The following is a 19,758-nucleotide window of genomic DNA, read 5'->3' on the forward strand; positions in this document are numbered from 1 at the left end:
AGGAATTAACCTTTTATTAAAACCTTTGCTAATCATTGATAATACTTTATATTTAAATAAACATTAAATTACTTATATACTTATCAACACACTTTTAATGAAAACTAGGACCTCTTAATTTGGAGCAGGCACTGGGAGCTCTGAAACATACCTATACACGCTTTGGTTATGCACTCCCTTGTTTCTGGCTTGCTGGCTCCACTTTGCACTATTATGGAAGCGGGCTGAAACATGGAATCAGACTGCAAGGCCAGGTGCTGATATTTTCAAAGTAGCTGAGGCTCCCTCTACACATTACAGGTATCATGCAATTAAGTGATTAATTGTGCAATTACCTTGAGACCAGATACACATGCAAAGTAGCTATCATGTCATAAGTCAGGAGCCAGCAGTTAGTTCAGGTGGAGGGCTGCTTACTGAGTTACCGGGAGTTGTCGAGGGCCACATGGGTACCCCACCCCTTGACAGTTGCCCTGCCCCCCTGGTGACCATATTGGAACCAGAAGTCCTGCCTCCAACCCCTGACCTTTGCCACTGGAAGTCCCTCCTCTTGCCCTTGAAGTACTCCTTTTGGGAGGAAGAGTGCTGCCATCTTGAAACCAGAAAAAACTCAAATCATATACAAAAAATATGACATCTACTATAACTTATTTTAGTTTGATTTAAAAATACATTTGTACTGATTTATGTGTTTATGAAGTGTATCTAGAGGTGACTGCATAATAGCTCAAAATATAGTCCTACTGTATATTGTGTGTGGGTGGTAAGGGGGCGTATGTAGTGGGGTGTGGTTGGGGAGTGCGCGCGTGTGTGTGCGTGTGCATGTGTGTGGTGGGGTGTGGTATGGTGGGTGGGATGTGAGAGAGAGAGGGGACTGGGCTGCCAGATCTATTGAATGTGGCCCTTGCGGACTTCATGAGAGCTTCATGCGATGCAGCCAGGCAGACACCCTTGCCCAGGCTCTGCACTCCTCCCACCCCACTGTGGATCCCTGCTGGGCCCAGGGCACCTACACAGGCTCTGTACGCATCTGCTGTTGCCATTTCCCTGCTTTCCTTTCCACACACGTGCCCATCGCTGCTCCCCCACCACTGCTGTGGCTTCTGCTGCTCCCTGTGCCATTGCCCCAGCCCCTGCCACTCCCCCCACCACTGCCACGGCCTCAGCTTCGGCATTCCCCACTGCCACAGCCTCCGCTATTCCCCATGGTCCATGCCACTCCCACTGCCGCTTCCTGCACCAGTCCCCATAGCCCACACAATAAAGACTTTTTGTTATGAATTAATGATTTCAGTTGCAGTCCCTTTAATCACAGGCTTTTCAAAGTGCTCATTGTTGAGACACTGATTTACATGGAGAACAGAGCTGAGCCCATGTCAAGTCCTAATTCAGACATATATTTGGGAGATATCTGGGGTCTAGGGCCACTATGCTGCTGAAAGTGGATTGAGCTTCAATTTTTCTAGCAGGTGAATTATTAATTCCTAAACATAAGATACCCAGCATCTCTGTGGTTGTGCCTTAGGTAGGCTGGAGAACAGCAGGGGATGGCTTGGGAGAGCATTCTTTCCAACTACTGCTAGTGTTCCCTCATGTCTCAGACAATCTGGTCAGTTATAGTTAAGTCAAGATACATGTGTACAGCTTGTACACACACAACACATGCAAAGTCAGGCTTCTCTGGCAGCCATGAGATTTGATGAAGCCATTACAGAGCACAGAAAGCTATCTTCCCTCACATTATTTTGTGTGTTTACTCAGGGCATTCATCTAGGTATGGGGACAGTGTTTGAATAAATACAATTTTATAATTTTGCTATACTCTGCACATATCTGCAGGTGCCTTATTAGCTTTGTTAGCACTACAGTTTACAAACTTGAAGGTTAATTTGATATTTGTTGGGACTTGACTCAAAGTCTCAAAGTTCAGTAAACCAGCTAGGAGGTATGGGATATTTATTTTTTTTTAGCAAGGTGCTATGCACAGTGGATAAAAGTCCTCCATTCCTCTTCTCAAGCTATACAGCAATGCTTTTAATCATTTGATGATCTCTAGTTCTGTAGGCTACTGGTACTCCTACCCATCATTCCCAGGGAAAAGTGTCTTGTCTTGCATCTATGGAATCTCTAAACTTAGTTTGGTGAGTGCAGGTGACATGATCTGAGCAGAATGCTTAGGGCCAGATTGTATTCTACCTGTTAGGTGTCTAGTTGGCACTTAGGTGTTTAGGGGCTTGTCTTCGTTAAAAGTCTTCTGCAGGCAGGAGTTTCAGAGGCAAGCCACCAAAGCGTAATTCTACCAGTGTGAATTCTGGCATGTCCATTAGAGAAATCACACTTTGTCAGAGCACACAATTCACTGTGGGAGGAACAAGCTATTGAAGGGTTTGTGTCTTTATGCCTTTGTCGGCAGTTTCCCTGTGGTGGCAGAAGCCTCTTTCTCTTTCAGAGCAGTCATTGCTCTGCTTGCAGAACACAGAGGGTCCTGCTCCCTTTGGGAAGCTGTGGCAAAACCTGAGTTTTACCTGCAAAACTAGACAACATAGTGCAGGCCTAGGTGCGATCCTATTCTACCCTGCTTGAGTCCTTGAAAAGCAGTTAACGTGGAAGATGAGTGACTCTTTCCTACCCTTGCCACTTTTTTTGTGACTTTGATATTACAGCTAAGATGGAGGAGTATTACAAAAGTAATGTATCGCCAGGGATTTGAGCAGGGTGGAATAGGATTGAACTTAGATGCCTGAGTGAAGTGCCTCACTCTTAGATGCCTAATAGGTGGGAAAAGATCTGCCGTTCAGTCTCTAGGATTATGAAGGGTGGCAGGCATTTAGCCTACTCACTACTGAGGGATTACATCTAAGTATGGAATTGAAACTATAGTGTAGAGCTGCACTGGGTTTATGTTGGGACCAGCTAGAGGAACTCTTATCCAAATATGTGGTTAGCATTTTTGTTTAATAGGGCCCTGAGGGATAGGCTGATAAACTATTTAAGGATGGATAAATGCCATTACCACTCCATATGGATCAGAAGGAAGATTTTTGATTGGTATAATAATATCTTTTTCCTACATTCCCTCAGAATTTAAGGCATTATTTATTTAGTTTAGCAATAGCTTGCTAAAAAGAAGGTAGGATAGGAAGATAGAGAACAAAACAATAGCATTACTAAACAATTGTTTTAAAACAACTGACACTTTCATATTCATAAATATATTATTAAATTGGGGTAACACTTTTGATTTCAAACCCCAAACATGCAAACCTTTAAAATCAATTTGTAGGTATGTTAAGTCTAATTTACTTTTAAAACTAATATACTTCTATTTATTCAGGGAATGAATGCTCACCCTCTCTGCAATATATTTTATCTTAATTTTATGTATTTAGGATAGACAAGTCAGTATGACAATTGTAAACTTAAAAAAAATGTAATATCATGAATGGTATCCTGTCAAATGTAATATGGCGAGGTGGAAGTTAATCAGTTGAAATGATGAATACATGACAAAAGGCAAAGTTATATGGACACTGTAATAATGGCTTTGGAAAACTGCAGTTTTGGAAAACAAAGTGGGAAACTATAATAATGGTTTTGGAAAACTGCAGTTGTACCCAACATAAAAGAAACCAACAGTTTTGTCATTTATTTTTAAATTATGATTCCTCTCCTTAATAAAGACAGGTGTTAGGTTTCTGGAGCTTGAAGATACTAAATGGTGACCATCTAGAGGAGACAATAAGATTTCTTTGTCTCAGGTTTTGTGCAGCAGACTCAGAACCAGGATTGGTAGATTCTACTTCTAGTTTTACCAACTATGACTTTGGACAAAGCTATTTAAGCTCTATGTCTCAGTTTACACACACGTAAGATGCAGATGGAAACCCTCACTTCACAGGGATGTTGTGGCTGTGAAATCATTAATTGAAATATTGTACAGAAGAGCACATATTATATTGTTACCCTGTTATTCTGTTTATAGTACACTAGTGTGCAGAGGCTCCAACTGAAATCAGGTACCATTGCACTAGGTACTAAATAAACATGTAGTGAGGAACAGTCCTTTCACTAATTAGTTTATAATCGAACTAGATAAAATAAAACAAGAAGTATTAAATTCCCTGGGTCTCCAAGGTGGATCTGGACCATGGAGCTCCTTGCAGGCCAGATCTGGACCTACTTCTGGTGGTCAGGTGAAGTGGTGGCAGCGTTACTTGCTACAGGTTCCTGAGCCATTGTGTCACCCACAAAAGTTAACACACCCTTTGCTTGCCTCTGCCCCTGACACATCCCCAGTGGGGCTCCATATGCTAGAATTTTTCAGCAGACCTTGTCCCTAAATTCCCAGCTTCTGCAAGAACCTTGCGGGTGAGATGAAATAGCTCTGTGGGCTTTCTGCAGCCTGTGGACTTCATCTTTGAAACACTCCTGAGCTAAATAGATTGAGTTTATGTCATGTAGGGCTGGAAGTAGACTACACATTTGTGACACCGTAACACTTTTTCTGGCAACAAAAAGCAAAAGCAAAGAGACACCCATGTCCTTTGTTGCATCCCAGGTGCCTTTGTTTATGACAGTGATAAAAGGTAGTACTAATTTATGCTGTTTTATTGCAGCAGACATCTATTTGCTTTATGGCAGGAGAGTGTGGGCAGCCCAGTGCTTCTGGGGCCTGAGGAGCCATTTCTTGTATGCCCTGGGAATCCAGGGTTGGGCGCCTCAAACCATGGGAGCACCTGCCCAGCTTTCCCAACTAACAGAGATGTGCCCTAGAGACTCTAGAGGGCACATCTCTGTAAGCAGGGAATGTGTCATCCATTGTCCCACATGATCAGTGAGCAGGACAATGGGTGATGTGTTCATTTTGTGAAATCTATTTATACTCTAAGTCACAGTTGTCAAAGATACGGCCCATGGAGAGTGGGTCTCGAGTAGGTCTCAAGTTGACCCACATGCCACATGTGGCACGTACTGGACAGGCCCTGTGTGCAGGGCCTGGGACATGAGATGCATGTGGCATCCATCATGGGTGGTCTGGGACCTGCACTACATGTGATGCTTGGTCCAGGACCAATGCTGCATATACCATCCATACCAGCCAGTCTGAGATCTTCTTCATGTACATGCCAGATCCAGTGCTGCTGGATCAACCAAATCAACTGCTGGATCTATAGAGATCAGTTGCTCCAGCTAGTTTGGGACTGTGCCACATGTGGTGCCCATTCTGGCCAGACCAGGATGTGTGGTACCCACTCCATCTCATCCAGGGCAGGCATTGTGTGTAGCACAGGTGTTGGATTGGCCAGAACCAAAGCCACATGCCAGAGTGAGTGCTGTGGGCACTATATCCTGCGGGCAGCGGGGGCTGCAGGGCTGAATCCATGACATTCATTTGGCCCGTGGGACAAGATAAGCTGGACACCTCTGCTCTGAGTCATGCTTTCCAGTCATCTGTTCGCTCTACTGGCTCTTCCATGTGAATTGTCCATACATAAATTCTATGGAACTGATGGAAATTCTCTCCTGAGGCCCAATCCAGTGTATTAACCATAGGCTTACCCTTTCTTTATCTTGCAGATTCTGACCTCCCAACTACATATCTATATTTTTCCTTGTGCGCACTGTATTATAACTCTATTATAGCTGTTGTACATATCCCTTACTAGCTATGTATGAATTAATCCAGCTGAATGAGATCAGTGTATCTTTATTAGTTTAGCCATGCTTGTTCCTGTAAGGCTTACAAACTTACTTCAAGCAATTGCTTTAAAAGATTTTTATTTTCTGTTAGGTTTCATTGTAAAAGAGTTTATAATATATAACAAGACACAGAAAGGGTCAGTCTGAGAACATAGTAAAATAATAGCATTTGGAGCTTAAATTTGTTTTAAGAGGCTGCTTTTGAATGATATCTGGTGTGATGCATATCCCAAGTTAAAAAGTTTTCTACCAAGTAGAGAAAATTGTCAGAGAAACAACTAATTAATCTTTGCTCCTTTACAGCTGTGTAATGCTATGCATAACTAAAAGTCCTGTTAAATTAATTAATGATTTCAATTATGAACTTTTCTCCAAAATGTTGTGATTCATATCAGGTTTATAATGCAGTGACCTGGGAGTGTGAAATCTGTGTTATGTAGAGAGTCGCCAGTTAATTGATTCACAAATTATTTAAAGTTTGTTGCATCCAAGGGAGTGCTCAGATCCGTGACAGCTATTTCTTAAAATGTACAAACTCCCTTTTCTTCTTAGAATTGTCTTAAGCTAACAGGCATGATGAAATGCCTGAGAGTCAGATATTGGCAGTTTGTAGTACTGTAGTTAATACAATAATTAAAGAATTCCTCCAGACTTTCTTAGTGTCATGCTGACTATGCATGGAAAACACTCTTTACATGAATCAGTGAGAAAAGATTACCATGCTGTCCAAGTATATTTTAAAGTAATTACTTTTTATAGTTTTCAATGTTTCTGTTCATTATTCCTAACCTTGGTTGTCAAGAAACTTTATTTTTGTTTGTTGTATAGTAACTTTTGTTTATTCCAAGAGGAACTTATGGTGGGAATTTCTGTAAAGGCTTCTAATGATTAAATGATTGAGTAATTTCATACAATGGTGAGGTAAAAAGCAGTTTCACTATATAGTTTATTGTAATTATGGTAGCCCGAATTTAGAGTGGTCAAATACTGCATTTCATAGATTCGTGTCTTTGTAAATCTAGGAGTTTAAGCAGCAAGTCTTCTTACCTACTTCAAGACAGCAAGGACAAGTAATAATACTCATCATAACTGTATCTGATTTTTAATATTTTAGTCTGTACCTTACACAAAAAATAAAAGCTGAATTGTACAAAGAATAAGACAGAAGCAGGTATTAAAGCACATTAAAATATTGTTAATATTTTATAATGCTTTATTAAAATTTTATTAATGTTATTAAAGTGTGCGTCGGTTGACTCTAGTGTTGTATAACACGGCCATTAGTACAAATCCCTTTGTGAGTGCCAGTGCTTTACTGAGGTGCAAGTGAAGGCTGCACATGGCTGCCTGTATCTGAGGAGAGACCCATAAGTGCTACTGTTGTTGAAGTTTGCATATTGCTCTGAAGACTGGAGGTGGCTGACTTGTTAGGCTACCACAATGTGGGTTTTTTCTTTTTTTAAGATCAAATTGCACATAATTAGACAATAACAACTAAATATGGTGCCACGTTCCAAAATCTTTCAAAGGGTAACCAGATATTATGCATTTGGTAAAAGATATGGATCGGTGTTTTGAAACCCGCGTATATTAGTCTTTTTGGGTCGGAAAGTCTTGGTTTATAAAACGTTGTTTACAGGATATGAAAATTGAGGTAGTATTTTGCCTTTTCGGAGATTTATTTTTCTCTATTTGCAGTCACTTTGCTGGATCTTTTTTTTTCCTTTCTATGATTTTTTTTATCATCTAAAATAAAACATAACAACAACAATTAGAAAAATAAAGTGGCTCTCGCTTGATGGAATAGTGTCTTGCTGTAGGCCACACAAAATGGAATATAAAAGGAACAAATTTAAACTAATATCTGCATTGTAGAAAATATACCATTTCAAATACTGACTGAGTGACTGCTTCTGTTTTCTAAAATTAAGGAGCCTATAATCTCAGCACCATTAACAAGTGCTGTCATTCAGATACACAGTGTCTGGCTGATTTAAATAGAATGAAATGAAGATAGTTGTTTCTGGTCCCTTGGCTTCACTCATTGCCATAAACATATGCTCTGCGTCCCGCTTCTTTCCATCTTATTTATGACTTTAATTTGTTGTGTGGGCTGCGCTAGAAATTAAATTTAATACAATTCTCCAAGGGACCCTGTCATATAATAACATGGTAATTTCTGTGTATCCTTTTGAAAAATGAGGAAATTAATTCTTCCTGACATGTTCTAATTATTCCAGTGTGAACGGCAAATCCGTTTTTCCCAGCCCCTGAAGTGTTATAGGCAAATGGCTGCTGTTCAAAGCTGAGGTGCTAATGCTGACCAGCAGTGCGTTTAATTTGAAACATGAGCAGACACCTTTCAACACACCTTTGTAATATTGGAGTACTTTACAGAAATTAATTCACTACTTATTTGGCAGCTTAGCCTGGGGGTTATGGTTTTTATTCATCGATACTATAGTCATGTTAGCACAATGTTTCCTGTTTCCTCTAGTGCTTTTGTGCCTGTGCTGCAAAATGTGGAATCAGACGTGTGCGATGGGTAGTTATAGCGTACATATTAAAACAGGATACTTCAGATACCTCAGGACTATCAGTTGTATGCCAGGGATATTTACAATTTCAGGAGAGGTCTTGAATGTTAAGTTAATTACAGACTATGGTTAACAGCCTCAACTCAAATTACAGTGGAGAAATTATTTGAACCAATTTGCTGGGAAAGAGTTCTGCTGGCCAGATGCAGATCTTAGTTGTGATGATCACTTTCTCCTTTTACATTTGTACCATATTGTTGGAATCTATCTGAAAAGAGTTAAGCTATAATTTTAAAATTCTTAAAAACACTTGGCATAGGTAGATTTTGCCAATGTGGAAGATGGCAAGCTAACAGCAGAGGCACTCCAAATTCACACTAATAATTTCTGGGCACTGGTGACTTTCAGAAAACTCTGCATATGGGGGTTTTTCAGTTAAGCATCTTCATTTTTTACAGGATTGCTGAGTAAACTCCTTCCCCAGTCCTGTTTTGTTACAAATACACAGATGTTATCTATGTGAAATGCTCTTTTGAAATTTAGATATATAGAGTTATAAAAGGAACTTTGACTGTACCAAGAAAGAGGATCTGGCATAAGCTATGAAACACTGATAACAGATAAATTATTAAGCCAGAAGACTTTGTATATTTCTTATGACAAGAAAAATTCTTTAAAAAAATGATAAAAACATCACTGTTACTGGTGTATTTTAAAAATCCAAATAAATATGTATTTATATAGCTTTATTTTCAAAGTATATGCTATTTTCCCAATTTAAAGTAAATCATTGTATTAATCACAAATACCAATGGTTTGACATAATGTAATACTTAATACAACGCACTTATGTAGCTCTTTTCATCTTCAAAACACTTTACAGAGATGAACTAATTGCTCCCTACCCCTCTTAGTTATTATTTGTTGGTCCCAACAGTGTCTAATAATATTAATCTATAATACATAAAGAGCTTATAAGAAAGAGCTGAGCAAGACAGATAAGATAGATAATAAGATAAATAAACCACTTGTCTACAAAAATGTCAAAATAGGACATGTTTGCACAACTTTAAATGACTGTACAACAGTGGAGAATCAGGTTTGATGTACTTCATAGATTTGAAAGAGAGAATTTTTTTTGCTCTTAGGATGGGGGAGTATGTTTCAAGAGGAATGATTTGAAAGAGAAGACAAAGCTGGGACCAACAGGAAGCTGTGAAGAGGGCTGTCCGATAGGAGTGAAAGAAGCTTGCAAGGGAGTAGGAAGAACTAAAGAAAGGAGCTGTAAACTAGGTACAGACATTCAGTTTCTACCAGGAGAACTCACATTCTCCCTGTAAAAATCCAAAGTGTAAAGATGTTCAAGCTTTTTCCTCCCAGAGCCAAAATGGCTGCTCTGGAAGAAGAATAACCTGGCAACAACCAGGGAGAAATCTCTCCTGGAAGAGTTTCTTCTGGTAGACACAGTGCTTATGTGAATGTCTACATACCTTTCCCCTGACTCCAGTCCACCTGATCCCCAGGAGTGGACCATGAGGAGCTGTGGGTAAAGGTTCCCTGCCGTCTTGAGACTGGAGGCCAGGGGCAGAAGTGGGGTGCAGTTTCCTGGGGTTTCAACCTTCCCTGGCTTTGTGTGGCAGCTCCCACTTTTCAGCAGCTACCAACTGCCACTTGACAGCCACTTTGTTCCCAAGCAAGTTGTCAATTAACGGACTCCCTCAAGGATAGAGGATCCCTTGGGATGACCCAGGGAGCAGCCGTCTAGTGCCCTCTGGCTGGAGAGCTTGCCTATGAAGCTTTCCAGCTATGGGGCTGCAGGAATGTTTGTGTAGTCCAGCTCCTGGGTTGTTTTTCTACTGGAAGAAATTTCTTCTGGTATAATCAAACATGGTAGGAAGCCTAGGAATATTTGAGAGTGGAGTTGTGCAGAGTCTTGAAGGGAAAGTCTAGAAAAGGCTAGAAAATTAATTCTGGTGTCTAAGGCTAGTGAATGGTTCAATTGTAGCAATATGAGTGGACCAGAAGACCATGGGAGAAAGCAGAAGAGGAGGCAACTAGACAAATTGAGGCTGGTAGTAACTGAGATTTCATCCATAGTTTTACCTTTTAGGATTGGAGAAGGTGGGGTAGTTTCCAGAGCTATTGTTAAAGAATTATTGGAAAAATTTGGTGACAACCTGGGTGTGGGAAGAAGTGGTGAGATAGTTACAGACATAGTAAGTGTAGTGGTGAATGTGTAAGGTCACACAAGACTGAGGAATAAAAGGAAATAAAAGGAAACGGGATTATAGACAGATGCCTGTGAATTTGCTGAGAGGGGAGAAGCCACTCATCAAGAGAAGAGAGTTGGGTGAGAATCAGTGGAGCACAGAGGTTTGAAAGACAAAATAGGACAGAAGCAAAGAGCACCTTACATGTAGTCTGGGATGGGAGGGCGGGGGGAGGCACTTGAACTAGAGTGGGTCTTGGGAGCTGCTCCAATGAAATCACCTGCAGTGTCTTGTGTATTCAATGCCCCTGCTTCAAAATGGTGGTGGGGATGCTTGAAATTAGATTCCTGGAACAGAGAGAAATAGAACAGAAACTCGAGTAGACTGAGTAGATGGTATATAAGGAAGCTTCAAAATAGAGAAGCAGTGGGAAAAAAAAGCTACTTTGAGAGGCAGTTGGTCAGTAGTGGGTTATATCCTGACAAGGATACTAGAGCAGATATAATAATTAATCTCCTTTTTACAGCTGGGTTTATTTAGTATTTGCTCAATGCCAGAAAGTAGTCAATGTGGGACCTGTGATTAGAACTGCTGGGCCACACCTTATTCTGAAATACTTTGTATGATGAGGTTTCAGTATTAAACTTCACACCAAAAAGTTTTTTTTCTCTGTATACAATGATTTTGACAGTAAATCTCTCATCACTAAAAGAAGAATAAATCCTTAATGTTACACATCCCTTTCCCTCAGGGGGCTTGGTAAACACCATTTGACCAACTTATACAAAAGGCTGGAACTTACTGAGTACATCCTTTCTCAATACTTCTCTGTATAATTCAGCAGACTCAGAAGGTAATCATGACTGTCTGACTGCAGTGTCTAATTTAAATACTGTTAGGAGCTACAGTTTGGGGCCAAAATGGTCACTTTGAAGCTTGGTGCATCCAGTGGATCTGTGGAATGGAAGAAGGGAGTTAGGTACAAAAGGCTAGCAAATCTCTGAACAATTTTCATGGCTGGACATGCAGCATGATGGCCTGAGTCTCTGAATGAGCAGAGGGGATGTTGGGCACAGATCCATTAGGAGAGGAATAAACACACAAAATGGATGTGTGGTTTTGTTTGGTCAGTTGAGTGCCTGGCTTACTGAGGCACATTCTCATCTGTAAAAGCTGTGGATAAAGGCCAGGAAAAATATATGGATGTTGAGGTTGCCCAAGGCATCATTAACTATGGCTGAAGACACACCACTCAGGAAAGTATACTTATTACCACAGTAAAGACAATAGGTGCACGGCTGCCACCCCATGCATGAGAGGAATAGGCTAGTTCTCACTGGCAGAGGGGATTTTCCCTCAATCTCCACAATGAGGAGCCACAACAAGTGGTGGCACTTTTTTCCCTGTGACCAGCCAGAGATTTCTGAACATGTAGGTAGAACCTCCTCCAAACCTCCTCTCCTTCTGTGCACCCCTGTCACGCAGTCTGACCTTACTGCTTGCGAGTAGCTGTTGCAGGCACAAACATGGCAGCTGTGGCCAGGTCTTTGAGGGCTAGCTACTGCTATTGTCCATTTTTCATACAATCATAGGGAATGTAGGGCTGGAAGGGACCTCATGAATCATGTGTTGCAGTGCCCCCCCCCCCCAAAATCAGGCCAAGTGTCTGTCCAATCTGTTCTTGAAAATTTCCAAGGATCAAGATTTTACAGTTTTCCTGGGTGACCAATGTGTCACTGCCCTCATAGTCAGCAAGTTCCTTTTGATCTCCAGCCTAAATTTCCTCTGCTCAGCTTGAGGCCATTGCTCCTAATCCTATCCCTATGGCCACAGAGAAATGCTATCTGCTCTTTAATAGCCCTTCAGGTATTTGAAGACTGTTATCAAATTCCTCCTTGGTCTTCTCTTTTCTAGGCTAAATAACCCTAGTTCTTTCAGCCTTTTCTCATAGGTCTTGCTTCCCAGACTCCTAATCAAGTCTGTTGCTCTGTGCTCGGCTTTTTCCAAACTATCCATGTCCTTCTTCAAGTGCAAGGCCCAAGACTGGATACAGTACTCCAGGTGAGGCCTCATCAGAGCTGAATAGTGCAGAAGAATCACTTATCTTGATTTGCAAGCAACAGTCCTGTTAATACAACCCAGTATGTTGTTGGTATTTTTTGCACCCCGCATGCTGTTGGCTCAGACTTAGATTATGGTCCACTGTAACCCCCAGGTCCTTCTCTGCAGTATTGTATCCTAGCCAGTAATTCCCCAGTTTATATTTGTGCTCGCAATTAGTCCATCCCAAGTGTGGGCCTTTGCACTTGTCCTTGCTGAATTTCATTTTGTATCATCATTTGCATCTTTTCCAGTGTCTTGTAGATCAAAGGTTCCCAAACGTTTTCTTATTGTGTACCCCCTTGCAGATTTACCAGCTGCCTGTGTACCCCACCAACGTATGGTTGATATTTTAACCCCTTAAATGCCAATTGTTGAGATAATGAAAATTAAATCTGCCATTATACTATTTCTCCCGCCTATCCCCCAAGACTGTATACCCCTAGGGGTACACGTACCTCAGTTTAGGCCCCCCTGTTCTAGACCTTGTCCAGTAATAATTTTGCAAGGGTGCATTTGCTTGTGAATTGGAAAGCATGACTGGAGAAATTTTCTGCACTTTTTTTGTCTATTGTTTTCTTCAGCCTAATTTCTGAGCACTTGTGACCACATATCATAGCACCAGTGGGCCACAGGTGCAGAATCTCAGGAAAGGAAAGTTCTTAGCAAAGAATCCTTCTCACCCAGTCAATGTGTGGCTGTTCTGCAATATTATCTGCCAGGGTGTCATAGTGTTGGCTAGTCACATGTTTGTCAAACCTTTGCCATAAAGCCTAGATGCCAAGAGCTGATGGATACAGATTTTCCTCTTCACTTACCCAGCAAATACTTTCTCTCAAGTGCAAGAAGACCATTCTGTGGGTCAGCGGATGTTGATTGTGGAACAGACGGTTACATTTTATTACTTATGTGGTGTTGGTTAACAGTGTTAGAAGTCTGATTTCTGTGGGACCTGTGCCACTGAACTTTTTTCTTCTGAGTTTGGACTAGAGTAAGATTGGAATAAATGGAATTTATAGTGGATCTCTTGGCAAAATTATGTATTTTGGTTTAAACAGAGTTCTTTTTAACTGTAATTTACATCTTGTAACAATAGTGGATTACTTTGGACAGCTTAGTAATAATCCACAGTGGTAAAATAATAGGTCTGGTCAAGACCCTCTGGGAAGTATCTTACTGTTAAAAAGCATGCATTAGTTCCTCTATTGCAAGGCACAACAGAGATACAGAGCAATTTATTGGCTATTTAGGCAGCAATTTCTGTTGATTTTTTTAAAAGGTTGCCTTGGTGACAACCATATGTAGCAACTCTTTCCCCCTCTTTCTACCTTTTACCTTTCGTGCTGATATTTCTTGTCAGACACCAGAATATCTTTGGCTCTGTTTTGGTACCTAACTCTCTATCTTGCTATAGATACTTTCTTCTGTGAAACCCCTTTGCTTAAGTTCTTTAACATGCTTGAGGTCTTCTTTAATATATTAAAAAATCCCAAAACATAGCGTAGATCAAACATCTATGATTACAGTGCTATGTAATGAACAGCAAATGCTAATAATAAAGCTTTTGCATACAGAGGGGTGCATACAGTTGAAATGTAGAATCGTGAATGTGTTCCTTTCCTATTTGGTATCTTACCTGTACAAACACACTTAGTTTGTACAGAGAATTAACTGTGGAAGCCCAATTAAGAGATGCAGCTAAGAATTGGTTGTAGTTTGGTGGGGTTGCATATACTTTCGGTAGTTAGTTCTGCTCTGTATCTGTACCATACAGCATGTATAATATAGTTCTGTTTAAGAGAATGATATGGTTTAAGTAAATCCTCATTTTTTCACTTGAAATTATGTGTTTTTTCAGATCTTTGGGGAACTTGTCATAAAATAGAGTGTGTCATCTGAAGGTCTCCAATTCAAACCTAGCCAGGTCAATAAAGTAGTGGAGTCATTACGCCCAGTGCCTGTTAGATGATCTGTTTGAAGTTAGTTGAAGGTTTCAGCCTAATTCTGAGCAAGCATGTGTCCACAGTACAAAGCTCATAATTACTGGTATTTACTGGAACTAATTGGTATACTTGTTGGCAGCCTCAGCAAGGAGGCTAAGCACTGAGTAGGAATGGAGGTTAACCTACTTTCTTGCTCCTGGAAACAGTTTTTCTGGATCAGGATTGTTGTAGATTGGTGAAGTAATGTGAGAAGGCTTGGTTTGCTAGAACAGTGTCTGTTCTGTGGGTAAATGGAGGCCTTTCAGTTTCTAAGGCTGTCAACCTGGCATGAGCAATAAATTCACTTAAAGGCAGAAAATAGAAAAGAAAGTAAGACTACCACATCTATGTAAAAAGGTCCCTTGTTCCTTAGAAGAAGGAAGCAATATAGGAAATGGAGGAGGAAAGGGTTGAATAATTGGTTTTTCTGGTTTTGGAAATACAGTAACTTCTCTAGCAGTTAAACGAAGAGTTCTTTGTCACTTCCTTTGCCCTAATTATCTTGAGTTCATTGTAGATAGTTTTCTGTGGTAAACCTTTTCTGTGTTTATCCAAGAGACATCACTGACTGAATAATCAATAAGTCTTTCTCTCCTTGATCTATTCAAGCATAAGACTGAGATTACTGAGTGGGAGAAGAGGGGTCACCATCTGAAATATTTTCAGATTGTTGACAATCTTTCTCTGTTATGTCTAAACAAAAAAGGTACCTAGTGTCTACTAATATTCTTTTTGATTTAGGCTTTTGCTGATATATATTTAAAAATCTGCTACATGTGCATTTGTATTCTAAAGCACCTAAAAACTTAGGGTTGATGTGCCAGACAGATTAAAAGAAGCACAAAAGTCTAAATACTCAGCCTTCATGCTTCCCTTTTTATTCTTAAGTCTTATTCCTTTTCCTTTCTTCTATTTCAGTCTGTCATATAGATCTTGTATTTCCAGTAGTTTTGGTTAACCTTTAAGCTAGTATTAAAATATTAAAAGCAAGGGATTTAAAAGCAAAATTGATCTCTGTTTTAACAACTAACCTTTCAGGTCTTTATAATCAAAACCATTTCCAGTGGAAATTCTAATCTGTGATTTACTTTAAATAAATAAATATACCAGATACTCTGAATCTATTGTATGTTTCTTTAAAACCATTTATTATCAGTAAGTGTCTTGTTTGCTATTGTGATTAAAAGGTAAAAGAAATTAAAATAGTAATTTCATTGTTTAATTAATTAGATTTTCAGATTATTTTAAACCAAATGTTTTGAAAACTATTTGACTTTTTTCTTTCCTTCACTTCAGTTGTTTTTCTTCAGCTGTTAAATTTTTTTCTTATACAGGCACTGCATGCAGTGAAATAATTTTCATGTTTTGCAGGGGTTTTCAGCTATTCATTGTAACATAGACTTGCCTATGAAATCGCTAAAAAATCAGGTAAATATGATACCACTGCTTGCTGCTTGACAATCCACTAGATCTCATATGCTGTTCCATATATATATACTGTGTATATGTGTGTGTGTGTGTGTATATATATGTTGATAAACCTTTACTGTAATTTTGTCCTGCTAAATTTCTACCTTTTCAGTGAGCTCTATGGACCCCTCCAATGCCAGGCTTCTCTGTTCAAACAGAATGACACTTTCTAATGTGTTTTCATTGCTTTCTGTAGAAGTAGATAGAACGTCATGAGATACAGTGTATGACCATATAACTTTTCACAGGATGCAGACAGCATGTTCCAAGCACTTACAAGTTTCAATTTGGGCTTCCTTTACTCTCTTTGTATTTGATCATTGAAATTGAAACTCTGACTTTTGAGAAGCTGAATGGACTTTTCATTAGTTTTAAAAGATTATCTATTTTCCTGCATTGTAGTAGCAACAAAATCAGTATTGGATATACCATTGACTGCTCTGGCCCTGTTTTTCATCCAAAGAGATAATTAATCTTAAAGATATTTTTCAAAATATCTGAAACTATGATAGTATCCACAATACAAATTATTTTGAAATTATATCTCCAGTAAATGGACACATATTTTATATTGTGTCTTGTTAGATCTGGTAAAGAAGACAGAGTAGGATACTAAGCCATGCATACTATTTTTGTCAAATTTGCTCTGCTGCATGGAGACTGTGTGGTAAGTGGTGTGAGAATTGTGGACAGAGTAGGTGTGAAAGGGTTCATGCTAGATAATTCTGGGTGTAAATCAGAGAGACAATGGTTCATAAGGTTCCATTCTGCTTAATACAAAAAGATAACCTATTCCTATAGCATTTCATAGAAAGTTATTTCTTTGCCTAAAGAGTCCTGTAGGATAATTTTACAAAGCCTAGCAAAAGATCAAGTATAATATTAAAAATGTAGACATGCCAATAGCTCCACTCTATAGACTGTGTTTCAGTTTGTACTTAAGTAAGACATAAATGTATTAAACAAAAATTACATAGCTCACTTTTACACATGGAAGTTTTCAAGAAATCAAATTAACTTTACTTTTCTAGGGACTTTTTAGACTCTTTTTGTTGATTTCCAAAAGATTTTGCATCATTCCTGTATCATTTTTTCCCCCTAGAGATTCCAGTTATTTTCAAGCCTTTCTGATATAATCTGAAAGTCACAGATTTTGAGTTTTATAGAGGCCTTCAGGCTGCAAAAATCTACTTTGATGGTTCCAGTCCAGTTCATATGTAGGTCTGTTTGACTGTAGCACCAACCTGATGAATTGTAGTAGCCTACTAAAAGGAGTAAGGTGATTTTATAGGGAACTTTTGTTCTCGGGTTTCTTTGGCTGTAATTCACCGTTTTCTCCCATAAGCCTAAATTCATCTTAGATCCTCTTGCTACAAGGGGATATGAATGGAGCTTAATAAAAGGCAGAGTTTCAGCTATATTTGTTTGTAGGCACAAATCATAAGCTCTTTATGTGCATAGAATCCTGTTTTTCACCATACAAGAGTCCTGAACCAGCGGACTTGGCTGGGATTCCATCTGTTCAAACTTAACATGTCCTAGGGTGGTGATTGACCAGGATACTGGGACAAAGGGAGGGATGTTTGAATGGCATTTATAGGTGTGGCAAGATGGGGGTAATTGATTAGAAAGTCACAGGAAAGCCCAATTGTCCAGCACTTTCTGCCAATTGTATACTTTGAGCTCTCTTCCCCCTCTGTAACGTTAAATAAATTGCATTGTGAATTTTATTTTGTGTATTTCAAAATCAACCTGATTACTATTTATTGTTGTTAATGAAAATTTTTAATAATAAGTAAAGAAGCTCATGAGTTGCCAAAATAAGTAGAAAAAGGAGGAAAATTCATTTACAGGAGGTAGGGGAACCTGTGGGAAAAGATTAGAAGTGAGGAAGACCAGAAGCCAGTGGCCTGCTTGGACTCTGACTGTGTAGAACAGGGAACATATTACAAAGGACCACACATAGGGAAAATGCTGCTAGCCACCCCTTTCAGACTGAGTGCCTCTGCTCATTTCAACTATAGCAACATGGCACAAGAAGAGAAATTTCCCATATAACCAGTTCTCAAGCTAATTAAGAATGTGGCTTTACATTTGAAACCAGTGATTTAAATGAAATGGCTGCTGTCTTTAAATACAAGTGAGGAATAGATTACAACGATTACAAAATACATAAATATATGTTTTCAAATTATTGCTGTCTAGTTGTGCCTGTCTCTGTGCATGTGTGTATGTGTATACACAGAGTACATAGATATGATTAAATATTTTACTGACTTAAAAAATATATGTACACTTAATAAAGATCATGACAAAAAGGTCCACATAAAAATGGAAGATGTTATAATACATACAGTATAACTAGAAAGATTGAAATGGACCACTAATTAAACCAATCATACATCCAAAGAAATAAGACTGATTATTAGCAGTTTTTTGGGACTATATTCTGTACTGGATAAACTATGGAAGTGTCTTTATTTAAATTAGTAGAAACTATGTTAGAACATTCTAAAAAAGTGGCCTGGTCAAGAGCAACAATCTAAAAACAAATAGAACTGTAAATATTATGATGATTTGGTTAATGCAATTTTTATTACTAAGCAGGATTTCAAGTTATTATGACTTTGTCACCAACTCACAATATATTTTTTTAAAGTTATGAATGCTCCAAACTAACAGCATGCTAGCAGCTAATTCGAACATTATTTCAGTATCATTCATAAATTACCTTTGAATCCTTTGACTTAAGAAAAAGAAAATCCCACAAATCCTACTTTTGGTCAAAGCGTAAGACCATAATTAGCTCGGCATGTGCTTTTGAATTAAGAACACCATGTTCCAAGCTTTCTTTAAAAACCTTTAAAAATGTTGGGGGAATACTTTCACAGAGCCTTATTAACTGGGCGGAGTCTTAAGATTTGTCAGGTATGAAGTGATGTTAATTAAATATTGTTATTCCTTTCTGTCAATCAAGTAAGGTTAAGCTTTATTTGTAATTTGAACACAAAAGGAAGTGAAACAGGTATAAATATATAAAACAACTGCCAGGAAAACAGAGAGAATAGCAGAGTAAGAATTTAATTAGTAGGAATTTGTGGGGGAGTGCAGGAGGTATTTAGGGTGTTAATACCAAAGCATTGCATTTTTCTCAATCCTAAGGACACTCTGCAGATTACAAATACACACACACACACACACTCACTTTAGAGGTGCACCGATACATTGGTCCGATATTGGATGGTCACCAATATAAAGAAAATTTACTATATCAGAAATTGGCCATATCAGACTGATAATTTGGCCAATAAATGGCTCGTGCATACATGCAGCCACAGCATAGCACAGGCAGTGAGGAGCACAGCCCTGCAGATTGGAGAGCTGGTAAATCTGGTGTGGTGGGAGGGGAAGGGGGAAGGGAAGGGTGTGCAGATCAAGGCCACCTGCGGTGAGGAAGGGTGTGGGGCTGAGGCAGGGGCTGGGGCAAATGCTGCCCGGCTGGAGTGGGGTGGGCACAGCATGGAGCCATGGCTTGTCTGCAGGGTGTGGGGAGGAGTGGGGGGCAGCTCCCACCGCTGCCAGTCCAGCAGCTCATCCAGCAGCTCCTGTCACTCATCCAGGAGAGCGGGGGGGGGCAGGGTGTGATTTGTTGGGGGTAGGGCAGGGCTGGGGCTGTGCGAAGCTCTTTCCAGCAGGGCGGCACTGCGCTGGGAAGGGGCTATGATGAATTTGTGGCTGCAGCGCCCCCCCCATAGCCCC

At 39.6% G+C, this 19,758-nt stretch overlaps 1 protein-coding gene across 2 annotated transcripts in view; it reads left to right on the forward strand.

Moving 5' to 3' along the window:
- Nucleotides 1-19,758, forward strand: part of SOX6 (SRY-box 6) — a 528,512-nt gene that overhangs the window by 99,482 nt on the left and 409,272 nt on the right. For both annotated transcript variants that reach the window (XM_019551786.1, XM_019551785.1), the window contains exon 3: nucleotides 15,901-15,957. The gene's annotated coding sequence lies outside the window, so the exon portion shown is untranslated. The remainder of the gene's footprint in view (nucleotides 1-15,900; nucleotides 15,958-19,758) is intronic.

This window comes from Crocodylus porosus, unplaced genomic scaffold (genome assembly GCF_001723895.1).
Source record: "Crocodylus porosus isolate Cpor-Errol unplaced genomic scaffold, CroPor_comp1, whole genome shotgun sequence".
NCBI lineage: Eukaryota > Metazoa > Chordata > Crocodylia > Crocodylidae > Crocodylus > Crocodylus porosus.